Source organism: Pseudophryne corroboree, chromosome 6, assembly GCF_028390025.1.
Source record: "Pseudophryne corroboree isolate aPseCor3 chromosome 6, aPseCor3.hap2, whole genome shotgun sequence".
In the NCBI taxonomy this organism is placed as follows: Eukaryota; Metazoa; Chordata; class Amphibia; order Anura; family Myobatrachidae; genus Pseudophryne; species Pseudophryne corroboree.
This window is the reverse complement of record NC_086449.1, coordinates 516,058,672-516,084,072: the sequence shown is the minus strand read 5'-3', so window position 1 is coordinate 516,084,072 and position 25,401 is coordinate 516,058,672. Positions and strand designations below refer to the sequence as shown.

At 44.2% G+C, this 25,401-nt stretch overlaps 1 long non-coding RNA gene across 1 annotated transcript in view; it reads right to left on the bottom strand.

The window, feature by feature from the left end:
• LOC134935399 (uncharacterized) overlaps positions 1-25,401 on the bottom strand; it is an 86,690-nt gene that overhangs the window by 41,683 nt on the left and 19,606 nt on the right. The window lies entirely within an intron of this gene.

Genomic DNA, 25,401 nt, shown 5'->3' with positions numbered 1-25,401 from the left:
GTGTACACCTATCTATAATATCACTGCTAATATACTTTCAAATATTGTTAGTTGTATAATTATATAATGATGTAATAATGAAAATAATATAGGCAGGACAGTTCATAACTGGCAGATAAAACATGTATTTGTGAGAGCTATGTGCAAGTTCTGCATGATATACAAGAGTATTCATATAACTTATAGCCTCTTCCATGTTCCATATTTCAGCATCTTGTGAAATACGGGCTGTAGTTATGTGACCAACAGTCAGGAGGCCGACGGTCACAATAACTCCCCCTGCATCCCAAACCCTCAATACAGACAGTCAGCATTACGACTAGAAGGGACTATTCCCACTTGTGGGTGTCCACGATACCCATAGAGTGGGAATAGAACATGTGGTGTGCCCGCAGCGTGGGGAAGCAAAGTGAACCCCCAAGGGGCTTTGTTGCTCTTGCTGTCCACCGGGATCCCGCATGTCGGTAACGCAGCCCCAACCTGTGAAATACATAACACATAATGTGCTTTTAGCTATATTAGGAGTCTATTTACTAAGCCTTGGATGGAGATAAAGTAGCTGGAGATAAAGTACCAGCCAATCGGCTCCTAACTGCTATTCCACAGGCTGTGTTTGAAAAATGACAGTTAGGAGCTGTTTGGCTGGTACTTTATCTCCAGTGACTTTATCTCCATCCAAGGCTTAGTAAATAGACCCCTTAGTTTGTAAAGGCAAACTCCTCTGCCTTCTAACCATTTTCTATGGCTGACCAAGGTCCACTTTCTGATTTTGCAGGTAGCCGCTGTGCATGTAGTCTTTACAACTAAAAATTATGTTTTCAGGTGATTTTTACTTTAATCTACATACAACTATTAATGTTGCAGCTGAGGGCATGGCTAGAAAGGGGTTAATATATTCAAGGTTAGTAAAACTGAAGATACATGAATGACTTCTGAAGACTTTCAATCGTTAGAAGTTACTTATCCCCATGTCTACGTATGGGGAAAAACAAAGATATTTATGTTTGATGAGGTGGGAGAATCTACATGAATGGCTATCTAAGAGACATGTATTGGCAGGCATCTGGTAGCTGCATGAAAAGAATGAGGTAACTTTGTGATAAAAATATGAAAACTGACACCAAAGAGGTGTTTGCAGACTGGGTGCTTTTACCATGAAAAATTATTTCAAGCAGCAGTGTCTTATATCAATCTCAACTTGGGGCCAGATGGCAAACCTTCTGCATAACTGACAGTGTTTTGTATTAGAAAATCATTGAAAGCAATGATGCAGTGTATTTACTGAGCAATAATCTACCCAAAGCGCAAAAATGGACATCACATCAGTATAAATTCAGAGTGTGATGTTGCTGGACTATATGTGCAGAAGTGTGCCTAGTTTAATGTGAAAGCTGAGAGTCAAGATGGCAGCATCTGTGAGGGTTGAAAAATGTAAGAATAAGGGGGACATTTACTAAGCAGTGATAAAAGTGGAGAAGTGAGCCAGTGGAGATGTTGCCCATGGCAACCAATCAGCATTGACATAACATTTATAATTTGCATACTATAACATTATACAGGGCAGCTGATTGGTGGCCATGGGCAACTTCTCCACTGGCTCACTTCTCCACTTTTATCACTGCTTAGTAAATGTCCCCCTATATGTTCCTTATAAAGTGTGGACTGCTTCACAGCAGTGGAACATGGACAGACCCGGGAAGGCGTGGCCCCCTCACTAGCTGACCTGGGCTCCAGCCAGTCCCCTACAACAAACTGTACTGGTTGGACAAATAGGCAAAGATAAAGGAACACTGTGGTCTGAGATTTGTCAATGACCCTGTATACTTGAGATCAGAAGAGACAAAGCAATTACACTCATACATATTGAGCATGTACTGTACTATATTATATCAACCTTGGAGGTAATTTCTGTCGCCTTACAACTTTGATCTAGCAAAGTTGTAAAATGAAAAGAAAGCATTATGTGTAGCAGAAAACTGAAGGGAGTGGAGTAAAATGTAACATATTATGAATGATAAGCGTGCAGCCACACAGATAATTTAGTTGGTTGGTTTCAATAAGCTCTTTGTCTGAACTGAAGAAAAAACACACCAGATCAGTTCACCTGAGTGCTAATCTTTACAACACAAGTTCAGAATTAACTGCATGCAAAGTGAAATATACTCTAATACTCATTAACCCTTTTTATGCCAAATAAATGTAAATGCAACAAGCACAATGAAGAGATATTTAACTTTTTTCATTTAATGGACAGGATGCATCAAGCATCGCATTTTAAATGTAATGCATCCTGCCACTCATTGCATGCATATCAGAATTTCTTAACGCCATACGCATGAAGATTTCAGCAAGGGACAGCTCTCCAGATAAAATCTGTCCTTTGCAATCACTGGATTTCTGGATATAGAACCCAAAAGTTTTTCTGTGCATGCATCATATGCAGCACGCACCACGGGGGGTCTGATTGGATCCCACTCAGAGGGATCCAGTCAATTTACCGACAGTCAAAATCCCGACGGTCAAAATACCGACAGCAATTGACCGATGGTCAAAATACCAACATTTAAAATACCGACAAGGTCAAAATACAGACATTTATAGTGTGAACAGGTCAAAAAGTCGACATGATTTTTCATGATTTTTCCATTGAAACCAACTTTTTCATACTTTACCATCCCAGTGGACCCGGAGGGGGAATAAAATAGTGTGCCGAGCACAGTGAGGCACCGTGCCCGAAGCATGGCGAGCGCAGCGAGCCATGCGAGGGGGCGCGGTACACGTAAATGGTGTCCATGTCGACCTATATCGACATAAACACACAAAAAAAGAAAGACTTGTGTCAGCTTTTTGACCTGTTAACATTTTAAATGTCTGTATTTTGACCTTGTCAGTATTTTAAATGTCAGTATTTTGTCCATGTCGGGATTTTGACCTTGTCGGGATTTTGACCGTCTGTCAATTGCTGTTGGGATTTTGACCGTCGGGATTTTGATTGTAGGTATTTCATACTGATCCCCACTCAGAAGGCAATGTAAAAAATAGGCTTTTATGGGAAAATGCCATCTAAAGATGGCGTTACCTACCTGGTCAAAGCTGGGTACATATGTGATAAGTGGCCAAACCTCTGAAAATGGCTTGACCACAAAATGCACATTGATGCATACCGCCCAATGATAGAAGCTCTGCACTCACCATATATATTATAGAAACTCCAAGCTGTATTCTTTATACTTTATAAACAGGGGGGATACGGTCGTTAGGTTGACCCAACTTAGGTCCACACTCATTAGGTCGGCCACTGGAGGTCAACAATGCCATTAGGTCAACATTCATTAGGTCAACATGGCCGTTAGGTCTATATGTACTAGGTCGGCAGGTCAAAAGGTTGACATGAGTTTTTTTTTTTTTTTAATTCTTAATTTTTTGGATTTTTTCATACTTAACGATCCACGCGGACTACGATTGGAACGGTAACCTGTGCCGAGCGAAGCGGTAGCGGATCGAGGCACCTTGCCTAAAGCGAAGTGAGCCATGCAAGGGGACGTGGTGCACTAATTTGGGTTCCCTGTCACTTTACGCGGAAAATGAAACCAAAAAAGTAAAAAAACTCATGTCGACCTTTTGACCTGTCGACCTAGTACATGCCGACCTAACACCCATGTCGACCTAATGCATGTCAACCTAATGGCAATGTCGACCTTCAGTATTCGACCTAATGAGTGTCGACCTAAGTTGGGTCGACCCAACGACCCATACCCAAACAGCGAATGTTAGATCCAATTGTGGCACAATCTGTTAAGATGCCCAACTACCCTATCTTAAAGACCTCCACCAAGCAAATCAGCTACTAAACACATAGGAAAGCATCTGACACAAGTTTGATTATATGCAGGAAATTCAATTAGTACCATGGTGATGTAGTACTCTTGTTAAGCACCCAAATCTATGCATTTGACTGCATTGTGTTCGGCATTTAACTGGAAGATGCTCCTTACTTGCACTGCTTTATCTCTCCACTATCCACTCTCCAAGCTTAGTAAATAGACCCCTACTGCCAGGAGGAGCTTAGTCATAGTAAACTGCATCTCCTAGTTTAAGTGTTGGCTGCAATGGTGATAATGCACGCTGCAACACTGCTGCTAGCCCCAAGGCTACAGGCATTTCTATAATGGGTGCAATGTGTGACACATGTTTTTTACTTACCCTTAACAAGGAGTCCTGCGTTGGATACTTGTTTAAAGGACCCGCCATTGTATACAAAATGATTCTCTTTTAGTACTAGTTCAGAAAGTTCCAAAAGAAATTCTATGTGTGGATTTCTATGTCCAGATGCCAATGATGGTGTGCGCCTTAACAGACTAGGCACAAATCTCATATTAATAGAATGATCTACACTAGCAGATATGATAATGAGGCGCAAGTGATTAGGAGAGCGATTAGATGTAAGTGGCATGTTATGGCATTGGACCCAGTGTTAAAGAGACACATACATCGGGTACCAGTGATGGCCTACAAACGTGGACAAAACTTGAAGCAGATGCTTATGCGCCCTCTTTTGGCACCAAATAATGTGATGAAGGGAACCTGGCTGAGGTCCCAAAAGAAAAGGATGCAATTCAAATGTAGGGGCTGTACAACATGTAGGTCCATGGTAGCAGGCCCAACGTTTCCACATCCACATAGTGAGAAAACCATTTCCATTAGACATTATCTGCATTGTAAAATGGACCATAATCTGCCCGTGTGGGTCGGTATATGTTGGACTTACTACACGTAACTTTCATGACCTGATGGCCAAACGCCGGAGTACTATTAAAGCTACACTAGAGAGTGGAGAATCGGATAAACCAGTGGCTAACCATTGGGCAAAATGTGGCCACTCGCAAGCCTCATTGCGCTGTAGGCTAATTGATCGGATACCCCCCCCTATTAGGGGAGGGGATTGGGAACTCTTCTTAAAGAAATGCAAATGCGAATGGATACATAGACTGGACACTATTGCACCATGGGGCTTACATGAGCAAACTGCCCTAAATGCTTTTCTCTTATGATATTTCTGGTAGCTTCACAACACCAATATATTAGAACTGTCAGTTTTTAATTGTTTGTTGTGTGTATTAATGTGTATGTATTGTTGTATATGTCTTGTGATTCTATAAGGATAATACCATCCTGCATCATGATTTTTACCATTAATATATCAGATGGGATACTTTATTATGGTGATCAGTTTAATTACCATAAGCGTTTGATGAATTATGTATATTTATAATGTGAAACGGCGATACACTGCAGTTATGTGTATACAGATCGCTGGAGTTACCTTAACAATGGATGAGGCTCTCCTCTGTAACCGGAGATGGAATAGCTCTCTATGTACTATTGGCTGATTCTGGTCATGTGGTGTACTATGACGCTTCAATCGAAGGCGAAAGTACGGGAGTGGAACACGGATGTGGGTGGTGAGTTACTCCAGATTGATGGTATATATGGTGCAGGTCGGTGATTAACAGGTAATGCCCATTTGGAATAATGTCTACAGCTGTAATTTTTACAATAAGCTGCTAATTATCTGCTTGAAAAAGGTCTGGAGGGATCCAATTGACCTACCAGTATATTTTTGGATTGTGGGAGGAAACCGGAGTACCCGGAGGAAACCTACACAAGTACAGGGAGAATATACAAACTCCACACAGTTAGGGCCATGGTGGGACTCGAACCCATGACATATATATTAGAGATGTGCACTGGAAATTTTTCGGGTTTTGTGTTTTGGTTTTGGGTTCGGTTCCGTGGCCGCGTTTTGGGTTCGAACGCGTTTTGGCAAAACCTCACCGAATTTGTTTTGTCGGATTCGGGTGTATTTTGGATTCGGGTGTTTTTTTCAAAAAACCCTAAAAAACAGCTTAAATCATAGAATTTGGGGGTCATTTTGATCCCAAAGTATTATTAACCTCAATAACCATAATTTCCACTCATTTTCAGTCTATTCTGAACACCTCACACCTCACAATATTATTTTTAGTCCTAAAATTTGCACCGAGGTCACTGGATGACTAAGCTCAGCGACCCAAGTGGCCAACACAAAAACCTGGCCCATCTAGGAGTGGCACTGCAGTGTCACGCAGGATGGCCCTTCCAAAAAACACTCCCCAAACAGCACATGACGCAAAGAAAAAAAGAGGCGCAATGAGGTAGCTGTGTGAGTAAGCTAAGCGACCCTAGTGGCCGACACAAACACCTGGCCCATCTAGGAGTGGCACTGCAGTGTCAGGCCGGATGGCCCTTCCAAAAAATACTCCCCAAACAGCACATGACGCAAAGAAGAAAAAAAAGAGGCGCAATGAGGTAGCTGTGTGACTAAGATAAGTGACCCTAGTGGCCGACACAAACACCTGGCCCATCTAGGAGTGGCACTGCAGTGTCACGCAGGATGGCCCTTCCAAAAAATACTCCCCAAACAGCACATGACGCAAAGAAGAAAAAAAAGAGGCGCAATGAGGTAGCTGTGTGACTAAGATAAGTGACCCTAGTGGCTGACACAAACACCTGGCCCATCTAGGAGTGGCACTGCAGTGTCACGCAGGATGGCCCTTCCAAAAAATACTCCCCAAACAGCACATGACGCAAAGAAGAAAAAAAAGAGGCGCAATGAGGTAGCTGTGTGACTAAGATAAGCGACCCTAGTGGCCGACACAAACACCTGGCCCATCTAGGAGTGGCACTGCAGTGTCACGCAGGATGGCCCTTCCAAAAAACACTCCCCAAACAGCACATGACGCAAAGAAAAATGAAAGAAAAAAGAGGTGCAAGATGGAATTGTCCTTGGGCCCTCCCACCAACCCTTATGTTGTATAAACAGGACATGCACACTTTAACCAACCCATCATTTCAGTGACAGGGTCTGCCACACGACTGTGACTGAAATGACGGGTTGGTTTGGACCCCCACCAAAAAAGAAGCAATTAATCTCTCCTTGCACAAACTGGCTCTACAGAGGCAAGATGTCCACCTCATCATCATCCTCCGATTCATCACCGTGTACATCCCCCTCCTCACAGATTATCAATTCGTCCCCACTGGAATCCACCATCACAGCTCCCTGTGTACTTTGTGGAGGCAATTGCTGCTGGTGAATGTCTCCATGGAGGAATTGATTATAATTCATTTTAATGAACATCATCTTCTCCACATTTTCTGGAAGTAACCTCGTACGCCGATTGCTGACAAGGTGAGCGGCGGCACTAAACACTCTTTCGGAGTACACACTTGTGGGAGGGCAACTTAGGTAGAATAAAGCCAGTTTGTGCAAGGGCCTCCAAATTGCCTCTTTTTCCTGCCAGTATACGTACGGACTGTCTGACGTGCCTACTTGGATGCGGTCACTCATATAATCCTCCACCATTCTTTCAATGGTGAGAGAATCATATGCAGTGACAGTAGACGACATGTCCGTAATCGTTGGCAGGTCCTTCAGTCCGGACCAGATGTCAGCATCAGCAGTCGCTCCAGACTGCCCTGCATCACCGCCAGCGGGTGGGCTCGGAATTCTAAGCCTTTTCCTCGCACCCCCAGTTGCGGGAGAATGTGAAGGAGGAGATGTTGACAGGTCGCGTTCCGCTTGACTTGACAATTTTCTCACCAGCAGTTCTTTGAACCCCTGCAGACTTGTGTCTGCCGGAAAGAGAGATCCAAGGTTGGTTTTAAATCTAGGATCGAGCACGGTGGCCAAAATGTAGTGCTCTGATTTCAACAGATTGACCACCCGTGAATCCTTGTTAAGCGAATTAAGGGCTCCATCCACAAGTCCCACATGCCTAGCGGAATCGCTCAGTGTTAGCTCCTCCTTCAATGTCTCCAGCTTCTTCTGCAAAAGCCTGATGAGGGGAATGACCTGACTCCGGCTGGCAGTGTCTGAACTGACTTCACGTGTGGCAAGTTCAAAAGGTTGCAGAACCTTGCACAACGTTGAAATCATTCTCCACTGCGCTTGAGACAGGTGCATTCCACCTCCTATATCGTGGTCAGTTGTATAGGCTTGAATGGCCTTTTGCTGCTCCTCCAACCTCTGAAGCATATAGAGGGCTGAATTCCACCTCGTTACCACTTCTTGCTTCAGATGATGGCAGGGCAGGTTCAGGCGTTTTTGGTGTTGCTCCAGTCTTCTGTACGTGGTGCCTGTACGCCGAAAGTGTCCCACAATTCTTCTGGCCACCGACAGCATCTCTTGCACGCCCCTGTCGTTTTTTAAATAATTCTGCACCACCAAATTCAAGGTATGTGCAAAACATGGGACGTGCTGGAATTTGCCCATATTTAATGCACACACAATATTGCTGGCGTTGTCCGATGCCACAAATCCACAGGAGAGTCCAATTGGGGTAAGCCATTCTGCGATGATCTTCCTCAGTTGCCATAAGAGGTTTTCAGCTGTGTGCGTATTCTGGAAAGCGGTGATACAAAGCGTAGCCTGCCTAGGAAAGAGTTGGCGTTTGCGAGATGCTGCTACTGGTGCCGCCGCTGCTGTTCTTGCGGCGGGAGTCAATACATCTACCCAGTGGGCTGTCACAGTCATATAGTCCTGAGTCTGCCCTGCTCCACTTGTCCACATGTCCTTGGTTAAGTGGACATTGGGTACAACTGCATTTTTTAGGACACTGGTGAGTTTTTTCTGAGGTCTGTGTACATTTTCGGTATCGCCTGCCTAGAGAAATGGAACCTAGATGGTATTTGGTACCGGGGACACAGTACCTCAATCAAGTCTATAGTTGGCTCTGCAGTAATGATGGATACCGGAACCACGTTTCTCACCGCCCAGGATGCCAAGGCCTCAGTTATCCGCTTTGCAGCAGGATGACTGCTGTGATATTTCATCTTCCTCGCAAAGGACTGTTGGACAGTCAATTGCTTGGTGGAAGTAGTAAAAGTCGTCTTACGACTTCCCCTCTGGGATGACCATCGACTCCCAGCAGCAACAACAGCAGCGCCAGCAGCAGTAGGCGTTACACGCAAGGATGCATCGGAGGAATCCCAGGCAGGAGAGGACTCGTCAGAATTGCCAGTGACATGGCCTGCAGGACTATTGGCATTCCTGGGGAAGGAGGAAATTGACACTGAGGGAGTTGGTGGGGTGGTTTGCGTGAGCTTGGTTACAAGAGGAAGGGATTTACTGGTCAGTGGACTGCTTCAGCTGTCGCCCAAAGTTTTTGAACTTGTCAGTGACTTATGATGAATGCGCTGCAGGTGACGTATAAGGGAGGATGTTCCGAGGTGGTTAACGTCCTTACCCCTACTTATTACAGCTTGACAAAGGCAACACATGGCTTGACAAATGTTGTCCGCATTTCTGTTGAAATACTTCCACACCGAAGAGCTGATTTTTTTTGTATTTTCACCAAGCATGTCAATGGCCATATTCCTCCCACGGACAACAGGTGTCTCCCCGGGTGCCTGACTTAAACAAACCACCTCACCATCAGAATCCTCCTTGTCAATTTCCTCCCCAGCGCCAGCAACACCCATATCCTCCTCATCCTGGTGTACTTCAACACTGACATCTTCAATCTGACTATCAGGAACTGGACTGCGGGTGCTCCTTCCAGCACTTGCAGGGGGCGTGCAAATGGTGGAAGGCGCATGCTCTTCACGTCCAGTGTTGGGAAGGTCAGGCATCGCAACCGACACAATTGGACTCTCCTTGTGGATTTGTGATTTCGAAGAACGCACAGTTCTTTGCTGTGCTTTTGCCAGCTTAAGTCTTTTCATTTTTCTAGCGAGAGGCTGAGTGCTTCCATCCTCATGTGAAGCTGAACCACTAGCCATGAACATAGGCCAGGGCCTCAGCCGTTCCTTGCCACTCCGTGTGGTAAATGGCATATTGGCAAGTTTACGCTTCTCCTCCGACGATTTTATTTTAGATTTTTGAGTCCTTTTTTTACTGATATTTTGTGTTTTGGATTTTGCATGCTCTGTACTATGACATTGGGCATCGGCCTTGGCAGACGACATTGATGGAATTTCATCGTCTCGGCCATGACTAGTGGCAGCAGCTTCAGCACGAGGTGGAAGTGGATCTTGATCTTTCCCTATTTTTGGAACCTCAACATTTTTGTTCTCCATATTTTAATAGGCACAACTAAAAGGCACCTCAGGTAAACAATGGAGATGGATGGATACTAGTATACTTATGGATGACGAGTGACTGACGACACAGAGGTAGCTACAGCCGTGGACTACCATACTGCATCTGCTAGTATAGAGATGATAATGATATAAAATATATATATATATCACTACTGCAGGTATATATAATATAATGACGGACCTGCTGGACACTGTCAGCAGACTCCTAAACTACTAGTATGAAGAAGATAGAAAAAAAAAAACCACCACTGGTAGGTATACAATTATGGACGAGCACTGACGACACAGAGGTAGCTACAGCCGTGGACTACCGTACTGCGTCTGCTAGTATAGAGATGATAATGATATAAAAAATATATATATATCACTACTGCAGGTATATATAATATAATGACGGACCTGCTGGACACTGTCAGCAGACTCCTAAACTACTAGTATGAAGAAGATAGAAAAAAAAACCCCACCACAGGTAGGTATACAATTATGGATGAGCACTGACGACACAGAGGTAGCTACAGCCGTGGACTACCGTACTGCGTCTGCTAGTATAGAGATGATAATGATATAAAAAATATATATATCACTACTGCAGGTATATATAATATAATGACGGACCTGCTGGACACTGTCAGCAGACTCCTAAACTACTAGTATGAAGAAGATAGAAAAAAAAAACCCCACCACAGGTAGGTATACAATTATGGACGAGCACTGACGACACAGAGGTAGCTACAGCCGTGGACTACCGTACTGCGTCTGCTACTATAGAGATGATAATGATATAAAAAATATATATATATCACTACTGCAGGTATATATAATATAATGACGGACCTGCTGGACACTGTCAGCAGACTCCTAAACTACTAGTATGAAGAAGATAGAAAAAAAAACCCCACCACTGGTAGGTATACAATTATGGACGAGCACTGACGACACAGAGGTAGCTACAGCCGTGGACTACCGTACTGCGTCTGCTAGTATAGAGATGATAATGATATAAAAAAAATATATATATATCACTACTGCAGGTATATATAATATAATGACGGACCTGCTGGACACTGTCAGCAGACTCCTAAACTACTAGTATGAAGAAGATAGAAAAAAAACCCCACCACAGGTAGGTATACAATTATGGACGAGCACTGACGACACAGAGGTAGCTACAGCCGTGGACTACCGTACTGCGTCTGCTAGTATAGAGATGATAATGATATAAAATATATATATATATCACTACTGCAGGTATATATAATATAATGACGGACCTGCTGGACACTGTCAGCAGACTCCTAAACTACTAGTATGAAGAAGATAGAAAAAAAAAAACCACCACAGGTAGGTATACAATTATGGACGAGCACTGACGACACAGAGGTAGCTACAGCCGTGGACTACCGTACTGCGTCTGCTAGTATAGAGATGATAATGATATAAAATATATATATATATATCACTACTGCAGGTATATATAATATAATGACGGACCTGCTGGACACTGTCAGCAGACTCCTAAACTACTAGTATGAAGAAGATAGGAAAAAAAACCCCACCACTGGTAGGTATACAATTATGGACGAGCACTGACGACACAGAGGTAGCTACAGCCGTGGACTACCGTACTGCGTCTGCTAGTATAGAGATGATAATGATATAAAAAATATATATATATCACTACTGCAGGTATATATAATATAATGACGGACCTGCTGGACACTGTCAGCAGACTCCTAAACTACTAGTATGAAGAAGATAGAAAAAAAAACCCCACCACAGGTAGGTATACAATTATGGACGAGCACTGACGACACAGAGGTAGCTACAGCCGTGGACTACCGTACTGCGTCTGCTAGTATAGAGATGATAATGATATAAAAAATATATATATATCACTACTGCAGGTATATATAATATAATGACGGACCTGCTGGACACTGTCAGCAGACTCCTAAACTACTAGTATGAAGAAGATAGAAAAAAAAAACCACCACAGGTAGGTATACAATTATGGACGAGCACTGACGACACAGAGGTAGCTACAGCCGTGGACTACCGTACTGCGTCTGCTAGTATAGAGATGATAATGATATAAAAAATATATATATATCACTACTGCAGGTATATATAATATAATGACGGACCTGCTGGACACTGTCAGCAGACTCCTAAACTACTAGTATGAAGAAGATAGAAAAAAAAAACCCACCACAGGTAGGTATACAATTATGGACGAGCACTGACGACACAGAGGTAGCCACAGCCGTGGACTACCGTACTGCGTCTGCTAATATAGAGATGATAAAGATGATAGAGATGAACAAAAAAAATATAACACTACTGCAGGTAAATATTTATATAATATAATGAATGACGGACCTGCTGGACACTGTCAGCAGAATGCGTTTATAGAATAAATAAATAAAAACACCACAGGAGTGTTTAACTTTTTCAGGCAGACAATATACTGGTGGTCACTGGTCGGTCACTCTGGCAGCAAAAGTGTGCACTGTACTCCTGCTATAACTGCACCCCAGTCTCCCCCACAATTCAGCTGTGTGAGCAGTGAGCACTCAGCACAGTCAGATATACATATAGATGATATTATCATGCAGCACACTGAGGCTGAGCACAGATATGGTATGTGACTGTGTATCGTTTTTTTTCAGGCAGAAAACGGATTATATTAAATAATAAATAAAACTGGTGGTGGTCAGTCACTAGTAACTATCAGCAAAACTCTGCACTCTGAGTACTCCTAATGCTCCCCAAAATTACTAAGTAATCAACTCAAGTGTCTCTATCTATTCTAACGGAGAGGACGCCAGCCACGTCCTCTACCTATCAATCTCAATGCACGTGTGAAAATGGCGGCGACGCGCGGCTCCTTATATAGAATCCGAGTCTCGCGATAGAATACGAGCCTCGCGAGAATCCGACAGCGGGATGATGACGTTCGGGCGCGCTCGGGTTAGCCGAGCAAGGCGGGAAGATCCGAGTCTGCCTCGGACCCGTGTAAAAAGGCTGAAGTTCGGGGGGGTTCGGATTCCGAGGAACCGAACCCGCTCATCTCTAATATATATATATATGATCTGTTCAATTTGCCAGCTGTTGGGATCCCGGCAGTCAGGATGCTGATAGCCGGAATCCTGACAGCCGGTGACCAGGGGCTATTTCCACTCATGGGTGTCCGCAACACCCATACAGTGGGAGTAGAACTTGTGTCGAGCGCAGCGAGCGCGCAAGTGGACTCGCACCGTTTGCCCCGTTGTAGGCATTCTGCTGGGCAGGATGCTGCTGTCGGGATGCTGGGGGTGCCAGAGTCTTTGCACAGTGCCAGAGTCTTTTCTTTCAATGTGCAGGGTACCATCTTCCCCAAGATGTCACTGGAAAGATGTTGCAGCCCTTAAGTAAGGGAAGGGTAGCAGCTGAACCTCCAGCAGACATGGCCCATACATTAATAAGCCATACATATAGCCCATCCTGCACCCATCATTCTCCACTGCTGCTGCTGCTGCTGCCCAGAAAGAACATACCAATGCAGCACAGGCCCACTAGTTTCTTAAAATACCCTTGTATGCCATCATCCTTTTCTTCAGTGATTCATTACTAATGTACTGTAAACACGGAGCGATTTATGAGAGGAGTATAGCAAATGGGTGCAGGGTAAGTGTTCTGTGCGCCCCTCAACTCGGGGAATGCACGCTCAGCATCCATTATAGATACAACACTGGGTCCATAGATATTTTCTCTCTGTTTTTCCCATTATTTCTGGAAAATGCTACATGTGGTACAAATCACCTTATGCACATACGGTAGGGCCTCATTCAGATGTGAATAGATTAGTTATCGCTGTTGCTTACATGAAAGCAGTAGCGATAGATGTAATATGTTAATGTAGCAAGAGATGTCACATCTGCGACACCATCGGCCAGCTGTGTGACCCATGGGGTCGCACAAGCTGGCCACCACAGTTACAACAAAGAGACCCGGATATCTCAGTCCTCAATCTCAGTCCAACATAGATCTTGGCCTCGTTCCTCCCTCCACAATGCCATTGATATGCCTCCTTTTTGGGAATTGGAGGCCATTGTTGCCCCCTCCCCACCAACCAAATGGCATCAGACTGTCAACCACTGACAGTCTGATGCCATACTGCGTCCTCTATTGCAGACCCATACTCCACATGCGCAGTACATCGGTACTTTGTGGTATGAAATGCAGCTCCATTCGCATCTGAATAAGGTCCATAATGAGCATGAATGTAACATTTAGAATTTCGAGATCTTTCATTTATCTCTTATATGACATAATTGTTCTTGCTTGAATTAGAGGGTTTTCCTGGAAACCACCTACATCTATGAATGACTGTAGCTAGAAATCTTATTTACCATCACTTTGATGGAGTACTTCATGGAAAGTATGATGTACATGTGCTTTATATCAATTACCACTTGGCACCAGGATTCCTTCTTCATCCCCGGAGGCTTTGTCTTAGCCCACACTTTACCATACTTTTTTCCATTGAAGTGAATGGGTATTAGCTGTGATATGTTGTGGTTTCTGTGACATGGTGCACCATAGTATGCACACAGAAATCTACTCCATCTGTGTACAGTATCTGCTTGCATTAAATATTAAATATTAAGCTGTTACACTGCTATGCATTCATAGTTGCCAACTGTCCCTAATTTCCTGGGACAGTCTCAGTTTTTCAAAGTAGAGGAAAAATAAGGGTACTTCTATCAGCTGTGCCTGTGCAGTGTGCATCAATATCACTAAGACAATTATTGGCATATAAAGGGTGAGAACAATTCTCTATTGAAAATTAAAATATAGCTTTCATTAAATTACTACTGAAATATCATACTATAATTAAACAATCAAGCAAAGTAAATATTAGATGTATGAGAACAATTAAAAAGTGTGTTAAAAAATAGGAATTTAATACCTACCGGTAATTCCTTTTCTCGTAGTCCGTAGGGGATACTGGGATGACATAAGTACCATGAGGTATAGATCCGGTCAATTGGAGCCTGGCACTTTAAGAAATCATTAGTGTGTGCTGGCTTTTCCCTCTATGCCCCTCCACCAGACTCCATCTATAGAACTGTGCCCGAGGAGATGGACATACTATAAGGGAAGGAAATATACTACAAAAGCGGCGAGGCAATGGACCAACACACAACATCATAAAGGATAGCAGCGCTAACCACAACAGAGGATAGCAACGCTAACTATAACAAAGGATAGCAACGCTAACCAAACAGGAACAGGGACAGCAACAGCAGACCCAACTATGAACACTTACAACCAGGTAAGCAGGGACACGAAGCACTGAGGCGGGCGCCCAGTATCCCCTACTGCATACGAGAAAAGGAATTACCGGTAGGGTATAAATTACTATTTTCTCTAACGTCCTAGGGGATACTGGGATGACATTAGTACCATGGTGAAGTCTCAAAGCTCCCAGAACGGGAGAGTGCTGAGACCCCTGCAAAACCGCCTGACCAAACTGAAGGTCATCTCTGGCCAAGGTGTCGAACCTATAGAACTTTATGAACATGTTCAAACTAGACCAAGTAAGTGCACGGCACAACTGTAAGGCCGAGATGCCCCGGGTAGCCGCCCAGGAAAAACCCACCGACCTTGTGGAGTGGGCCTGAATAGAACTCGCAGCGACAATGCATTTTCGCACAGCAGTGATCAGGTCTGAACTGCGCATGCGCTGGTGCCGCAGTGCGCCGTCGCATGCCAGACAGCCAATGGCTGTCTTAGCCCTGCGATCACCTCTGCCTGATTGACAGGCAGAGGCGGGCACTGGGCGGGAGGAGGCGGGCCGGCGGTGTTTGGCCGCCGTTTAGGGGGCGCAGTCTGGGCAACACAGGCATTCCCAGACCATTGGGGGGGCGGGCCTCGGCAGCTACGTGACGTCACACGCAGATGCTGCAACCCTCACAGCGATGAATAGCTCCCTGCCAGCACGCAGGAGCTGCGATGGTGGTGAGCTACTCTTCCAGTACAAAAGCATCACTGCTGTGCAATGCTTTTGTACTTGTGTGATGGGGTAAGGCCTGACATTCTGGGCTGACTAGCCCTGTACTGGGCATACACCCACCTATCAGGGAAGCTGATCGTAGATGTGCTAAATTTAGCACATCTACAATCAGGTCAGAATTAGGCCCAAAAAGCGAGTCAAACTTCCTGAGACGAGCTGTCCTCTTGACGTAAATCCTCAAAGCTCTCACAATGTCCAAGGACTTTGGAGCAACCGATGTGTCAGATAGTATCGGAACCACTATTGGTTGATTATTGTGAAAGGCCGATACCACTACTGCGGGCGAGTCCTGAGCTATGCCCTATCCTCGTGAAATATCAAATACGGGCTCTTACAGGATAAGGCCCCCAATTCTGACACACGTCTTGCAGAGACTAAACCAGTAACATGACAGTCGGTTCCAAGTAACATATTCTAATTCCACCCTTTGCAAGGGTTCATACCAGTCCTACTGGAGAAAGGTCAAGACCACATGGAGATCACACGGAGCCGTGGGAGGGACAAATGGTGGTTGAATGCGAAGAACACCCTTCAGGAATGTCTGTACTTCTGGAAGAACCGCCAGCTGTTTCTGGAAGAAGATGGAGAGAGCCAAAATCTGAACTTTGATGGAGCCTAACCGTAGGCCCATATCCATGCCTGCATGCAGGAAGAGCAGAAAACGGCCAAGTTGAAACTCCACAGGAGAATATTTTCTACCCTCACACCAAGAAACATATTTATGCCAGATACGGTGGTAATGTTTTGACGTGACCACCTTACGGGCCTGGAACATAGTTGAAATAACCTTGGAGGGAAGACCATTTCTGGCTAGAATCTCCCTCTCAACTTCCAAGCCGTCAAACATAGCAAGTAAGTCTGGATAGACATACGGCCCTTGTTGAAAAAGGTCCTTGAGAAGCAGCAGAGGCCAGGGTTCCTCCAGAGACATGATCAGGAGGTCTGTATACCAGGCCTGTCGAGGCCAATCCGGGGCAATAAGAATTGCCTTAACGCCTTACTTTTTGAGTCATTTTAGGACTCTGGGAATGAGAGGGATTGAAGGAAACAGGTACACGAACTGGTAAGTCCATGGTGCCATCACAGCATCCACTGCTGTAGCCTGCAGATCCCTCGTTCTGGAACAGTAACAGTGAAGCCTCTTGTTGAGATGAGAATCCATCATGTCTGTCTGCGGACAGCCCCACCGGTGAACCAGTTGTTGAAACACCTGAGGGTGAGGGCCCCATTCCCATGGATGGAGGTCGTGCCTGCTGAGGAAGTTCGCCTGCCCATTGTCTACGCCTGGAATGAATATGGCTGAGATGGCCCTTGCATTGGCTTATGTCGAGAGGAGTATCCGTGACACCTCTCGCTTTGCGGCCCTGCTTTTTGTTCCTCCCTGCCAGTTTACGTATGCCACTGCCGTGGCATTGTCTGACTGTACCTGAATGGTCTGATTTTGGAGAAGATAGGAGGCCTGCAGAAGAGCATTGTAAATTGCCCTGAGTTCCAGGACATTTATTGGCAGTGAAGACTCCAGATTTGACCACCATCCCTAAAACTGAGCCCCTTGGGTCACAGCCCCCAAACCCTGGAGGCTGGCATCCATTGTCAGCAGGACCCAAGATTGGGTACTGAAGCTCCAACCCTCCACAAGGTGAGAGACTCGTAGCACCCATAACGTGGAGATCTATGCCTTCAGCGACAGAGTTATATACTGCTGCATCTGCAGGTGAGACCCTGACCACTTGTCCAGGAGATCCAGCTGGAACGGGCGGGCATAGAATCTGCCATACTGGATTGCCTCGTAGGAGGCCACCATCTTGCCCAGTAGGTGGATGCAAAGATGAATCGAGATCTTGCGAGGTCTGAGCCAGTGGAAGAACTACCGCCAGTGCAAGCAGTGCCTTGCACTGGGGCCCACCACTGTCAAGGGGCCCAAAGCATAGGCCCTGATTCCAGCCACCGCAGCCCCTGCAGTGAGTGAATTGAGATGCGGTGAGGGTTGCGGCAGCGCTTCCGTACTTTCCAATGTAAAAAACCCCACCAAAAATGGCCACCGCCAGACACTAGAAGTCACATTTGACCTCTAGCGCCTGTCTCCCCGGCGGCGGGCATTTTAAGGTTTTTTTTTCCACACAGCTATGTACGAAAGCGCTGCTCTCAATCCACTGTGGGGGATGCAGGGGCCAGTGGCGGTTCCAGAGGGGGCGATTGGAGCATTCGCCCCCTCTAGTACACAGTCCGTCTGACTCCTTTATCACATCTCTCCGAACGTCCCTGCTTTGTACTGCAGTGATCCTGTACTGAATAGGTAAAAAGATCTGCCCTTTCCCTTATCTGTACAGCTCCATTCAGCCGTTGTGCTTGATGAGGCTGCCACTGTGTTTTGATCAGAGGTCGGGGGTCGGGTGCCTGGCAGCCTGGGAGAGTTGAAGTATTCGGCAAAGTGGACTGCAGGCATCTCTCCGTCTAAGGTACATAGCTCCTGCACAAAAGCCAGGTACAGAGTGCGGGAGGGGGCTGAAAGTTACATTCACGGAGCTCAGCTGCAGTTAGTGTAGATGGACATGTTGTAGCTAGTGTAGTTCTCTCTCCCTCTCTCATCACTGCCACATAAATGCATTTTAATATTAAATTACACATGCCTACTGCTGACCTAGTATTAAATTGTCCAGCGTGTGTACAGCTGTCCCTCTCCTGCAGAACAACACTCATAGTTTGGAAGTATTGTACCGTGGTTTTTATTCAGTCTCTAGTCACTAGCACTGTGGGGGCATGTGTATCTGGCAATGTGGGGGCATATCTGACAACGTGGCGGAATATGTGTATCTGGCACAGTGGGGGCATATCTAGCACTATGGGAGCATGTGTATTTGGAAATGTGGGGCCATATCTGGCACTGCGGGGCATATGTGTATCTAGCACTGTGGGGCATATCTAGCACCATGGGGGGCATATCTGGCAGTGTGGGGGCATATGTGTATCTGGCACTGCACTATTAGGGTCATATGTGTATTATGCCCCCATTTTCAATGGCCCCACCCAGCGCGTGCACACAGCACAACCAACAATTTTTTTCTACTTGCACCACTGTGTATATATATATGTGTGTATTTATATATATATATATATATATTACAGGAGCATGCAAAGAATCTCTAATTTGGAGTTGGGGGGGAGGGGGGTGGGCTTGGACGGGATGAGAGGGGGGCCCAAAGCATTTTGTTGCACCTGGGCCCACCGCTCGCTAGTTCCACCACTGGTGAGCACCGAGTGGACCATAGCCTGTATGGTCAAGGCCTTGTCCATGGGGAGGAATACCTTCTGAGACACCATGTCCAGTTTCAGTCCCAGGAACTGAATTCTCTGTGACGGTTCCAGGTGAGATTTTTGGAAATTTAGGATCTTTCCATGTTCTGATGCTGTGTAGCAGACATTCCCTGGATATCACCTTTATCAGGAAATCGTCCAAGTAGGGGACTATGTTGACTCCCATCTTGCACAATTGTAGCATCATCTCCACCATGACCTTTGAGAACACCCTTGGATACCAGGAACTCCCCCTCCTCCTGGCCAGAGACCACCGCCCTTAGGGATTCCATCTTGAACCTGAACACGCGTAGATACGGGTTCGGAGATTTGAGGTTCAAGATTGGCAGTACTGAACCGTCCGGCTTCGGTACTACAAATAGATTTGAATAAAATCCCATGTTGTGCAACTGAGGAGGTAGTAGTTTTTGAATGGTCTTGCAAGGTAACCCTTGCTACAGGTGAAGCTGGTAAGCTTGACTTGAACAATCTGAGAGGAGGTAGTGCTGAGCCCCTGAGGAAGACCTGTATCGGTTGAAACAGCTGTTGGGCTGTGCCTGTATGTACACTTGTCGCCTTGATATGGAATAAATCTTCTTCGTTTTCTCATCTAAACCGCGAGTGCTGGCTTGTTTTGCTTTTTCCAATGAGCTGGAAAAGCGAGTGCCTTTATATATATATATATATATATATATATATATATATATACTCAGTAGGAAAAATGAGGCGGCACTCAGAGACTTTCAATCAAAACAAATGTGTATTTGTGCAAATCAACGTTTCGGGGTCTCCCCCTCCGTCAGGATCCGAGTGCCGGAGGATTGGAGTGCCTATGGTGTAGTAGTTCTCTCCAGAATGATCAACCACATGCAAATAATGGAATTGCGTACCAGATTATGGCGTGTCTCAAAGCATATCAATCCCCTGCTCCTTAGTCCAAATATAATCTCAGAATCTAAAAGTCATGGAGACATAAACAATCTGCACATAGCGTAGTAATTCAGGTCTGCAGGATTAAGACCATTCACACATAAATGGCATGCGTAACCAGATAAATGATCAAAATGTGCATATCAAAATAAATCTTGTGTCAGGGTGTTTGTCAGGATACCGGAGTGATTAAGATCTCAATAGATATATCAGTATTCCTCACAGTTTCAAAGTGATAGAAAACATTTATTAACAAAATAAAAGAAATAATCGAAATAGGCTTAGCTTAATTATATCAAATATCAAGGCTGGTTAGCAGTCAGGTCAGACTCAACGCGTTTCACCCAATTAGGGCTTCCTCAGGAGAATAAATTTTGTTGTATTGGGGTCTCTCTTATACCCCCATCAATTGGCAATACATTAAGCAAATCACTTCCGGTCCACGTCATCAACGGATCCGGAAAGCGAACCGTGTTCACAAAAAGGAGTCCCACTATTGGAGACTTCTGGTAGATGTGTGTCACCATAAATGATGCTGAAAGTGAATTGTTTACATTACATCTACTATCCGGAGCAACCGGCAGAAGTCTGCGACTTACGGAAGTAGCGACCGGAAGATTACATTCCATCAGCCGCTGGGAGCCTCCGGCAGAAGTTCACAATTACCGGAAGTGACAAACGGGAGATGGGTAATGTCACCACTGGAAATGCATCAGCACTGGCCTGTTCATTACCCTGGGGTGGGAAACAAGGAAGCCACATGGTCCATCTAGGTATACAGGCATAAAACTTGACGCCAATATCAGAGCCGTGTCATTATAATATAATCACACCATCGACCACATATGGGTACAGACTAAATAAGCCATATAATCGGGTCAAGTACATAAATACACATATAAAACATATAAAATACTATACATGTAAAACAATCGATAATTGGAAAACTTGCTCCATGCATATTAAAATATTAAAATATAAAAATAATAATTTCATGAACAGCACCTCGTGTTATCAGCTGGTATCATCCATAAGAGGTCCATCAGAGTAAATATAAATATTTAGTTATAAAATAAATAAAAATAGTAAAGAGGAATATGTTAAAAACATAAATATATAGGGAACCCCCTATTCTTATATAAAAGAGGAAGAAGTCACATATTAATTTCAATAAGTTAATAACAAAATACTCAAATATTAAGGGTTAAAAATTCATAAAAATGCGGCAATTTCATTCCCCTCATTATGGCCATTAGGGAACATCGTATTCAGTGTAAAAATCCAGTACATTTCACGTTGCGATAATTTCCTTAATAAATCACCACGTCTTGGGCCCAATTTTACATGTTCAATTGCCCGAAAAGTTAAGGTGTCAATACTAGAGCCATGAATAAGGGAAAAATGTCTTGACAGCGGGTGGCTTTCAACTTTATTTTTCACATTCCGCATGTCTTCTTGGATCCGAAATTTCAATGGTCTTTTCGTCTTACCTATATACCTCAAATGACATCCACATGATACTACATACAGATCTAGTGTTGCAATTGATAAAATCTTTCATTTTAAATTCTTTGGTGTTGTCACTATTAAAAAAAAACATATTCTGTTATGATGGACCAACTTGCACATATTGCAATGTCCACATTTATACATACTGATAAAGCTAAATATTTATCTTATATAAAACCCTTTATGAGGTCTAAGAACACTGTACGTTATTCACGTATGGAGTACCGTAAGGGTACGCTCGTTGCGTAGCAATCGCTTAGCCGTAGTCAAGACGCTCAAGCGTCACGTTCGCTCACGGCCAAGAGATCACAGGCAGGCACGCTATTGGCTGCCGTCTAACGTAATGATTCGCTATAGCGTAGCGGACGCTCGGGACTACGAGGAGATCACCAGCGGCGCTGACGCTCACAATGTTAAACCTTTATATCTAAACCATAAACAATGTAATATGCTGTAAAGCCTTAGTGTAGAGATAGGGTGTAGATGCAACCTAGTGTAACCTTATTAACTTAAAAGCTGTTTGAGCGTCACCGACGCTCTGTGAATACTTAACACTACAAGAAATACACAGATACCTGGGCTTAGGGTCCAACGCCTAATATATATATATATTATGAATGATATACTTGCAAAAGAATTAACACAATACAAGTCATACACTACAATATAACATAGACTACCTAACCAGATAACTACACAGGAAATACAATACAATACAATTATGTTTTAAGGGAAAATAAGAGAGAAAGAGAAGAGAGAGAAATAGAGAGAAATGGCTCACAATAACAGTAAGAACAATATGATTGCGGAGAAACACTTACGCACAAGGGGAACGATCGCATGCGCCTCTGGACATCCAGCTCCCGATTTTCAGCAATGATAACCGTTGAAGAGTGAGCTGGATGTGATCGGCTTGTCTATTTATGCCCCACACACAATACAATTCAATGGTCCCTACAATCTCATTGTTCATTGGACACAGGAATTCGGCTTCGCATTATAACAAAAGGTCATAGGTTGATTCATACAGGTGGGCTGTGACGATTTCCAACAGCTCAGGTGGGTGGGATACTGGGTTTCCCGCCGCATGGCTAAGTAAGAGCAAATAATAGTAAATGGACATAAACTTCTTATGTCCATAACTATTCGCACGAGCGATTAATCCGCTCCAAACCAACACCGGAATATTGCTAATTAAATACTCTTCCGATGGGTACTAAACACCACTGTATGACTCCTGTTAGACCCTTCGTACAATACAAAGAGGGATCCCTCTGTCCAGGAACATGCTATATTAACTAAACTTTCAGAATCTATCAAAGGGACCATGATCTACAAAATACATTATATAGTTAAAATATGTAACGATTGAGTCGCACGCTACGATCACATAAACTCTACCGTAAATACGCATACCGTGCGCCTGCGGGTGCCCGCGACTGTGAGTATGCGCACGCACGGGAGAGCGTACGCATGCGCAGCGCGGACGTGTATGAGGTGCAAATATGGCAGTGTGTATAGAGATATTTTTCTTACTTTGACAGTCCACCCTTTGGCAGTCAACAATAACTGCCACCTTCTAAAACATTTCAAAAAGAGAAAAATATATGTCAGGGGTTAATACATTTCCATGGTTGGGTAAGGGAGGAGAGTGGAGAAGGTGTGAAGAGGGTATGACCTAGTGAGATAGTAGAAGCATGTGTGTATGAATCCATGTTTGGGGGGGTCATGTATCATCGTGCCGTACGTGTTGTACATCAAGCTTCGAGGTATTGCGAAGTATACATTTGAATTCCTTCTTATCCCGTGGTACGGGTCTGTGGATGGGCTGTCAAACTTTACCGAGCTCTTTTCGGCTTTTGTAACAAAATGGGGGAGCACATTTTAGTTGATGATACATGAATGGGGGAATATGTGATTGCTGATATCTGTGCCTGTATTCCCTATACTATGTGTGTAATTACCTGAAGGTTGTAGAGATGAAGAAAAGACATAATTACGGTAAATGCAGTGGTATTCTATGTCAGGTAAATGAACATTTGTCGGTTGAAGTCTTGTTCGGTGTCTGTTGAATGCAGTCTTCTTTGTGCTTTTGCCCATAAGGTGCGAGCAAAAGCTTTGTCAATGTCCATAGATTTACAAAAGTGTTGGGCTAGCGTAATTTTAAAATTTCTAGGGAAACTGGGGATCTATGGCAAAGTTCATCAAAAATCTGTGTATCAGGTTGTCAAAGCTTCTTCTTTAATCCATCTGTTGTCTGTATATCGGCTCATCAAATTCCTCGTCCAAGTGGGTCTTTTTACCTTGGAGGAAACGGAAAAACAGGTGAAAGAAACGGACCGTAGAAATCGCATTTTCATCACATCATTGTTTCTACATTTGGGTCATAAATCAAATCCATTGGAATTACAGTTTCCTCACTCCTCAGACTCATTACCCTAGTACGACGATTGCACTTCATTAAAGCCTGACCGCATCTAAATATCAAACCAATTGATATGACAACACCTAAGATACATAGAAGAAACTTCCCAACATCCATTATGACTCCTTGAGCCCAGTCTCCTAAACCAGAGAACCAATTTCGTGGGTTCAACCATGACACCCAACCAGTCAGCTCATTACCTACAGCAGCGAGAGTGAGATTGTGTCTCCTGCGAAATTCCCACTTCAGTTGGAGAATATCGTCCATCTTTTGGTCTATGACCTCGACCGGGTCCTCGGTGCTATTCGTAATATATGTGCAACATTTCACGCCGTATTGTGTTGCCAGTGTGACACAAAAGCCGCCTGTTACTGCTGTGAGGTAATTAAGAACCATTCTATGCTGTACCAGTTCTGTTTTATAAGCTTGAAGTTCTCTTCCAGTATACCTAAACGTGTCATCATACATTTCAGTGATATTATCTAACAAATTTGCAAGCGCAGATATGTATTTATAATTCAACACTCCTCTGGCGGTGCGAGTGATGTCTAACGCGATTAGAAACTGAATCCCGGTGGATTCATGGATCATGTCAGAGGCCTGATGCTCTGTTCTTTCTATCAGGTGCCGTTTAACTACGTGCTCGTAATGGGTGTGAGTATAAGGAGTTTGGGCAACACGGTGTATGTCTTTCATTTTGTCATGTGATACAGTCATTACTTCAGGCAGTACTTTTCCAATATAACACAATCCTTCAGAGTTTGGGGCAAGCCACTTATACGCCTTTCTCCCGCATATGAAATATGCATCATCGGGGAGAACATATGGGACGGAGTAGGACATAACCATATTACACACCTTCCATGTGAAATCTCCTAACCCTAATTCTTCCATCTGCTTAGTACACGTATCAGGTTGTACGATATGTGCACAGTATCCTGGTGATACCTCTCCAACTCTCGTAATCCTATTTCCTAAGGTATACCTATATCGGAAAGATTTTCCTCTACTGGCTATGTGGCGTATAAGCTCTGTATCTGTA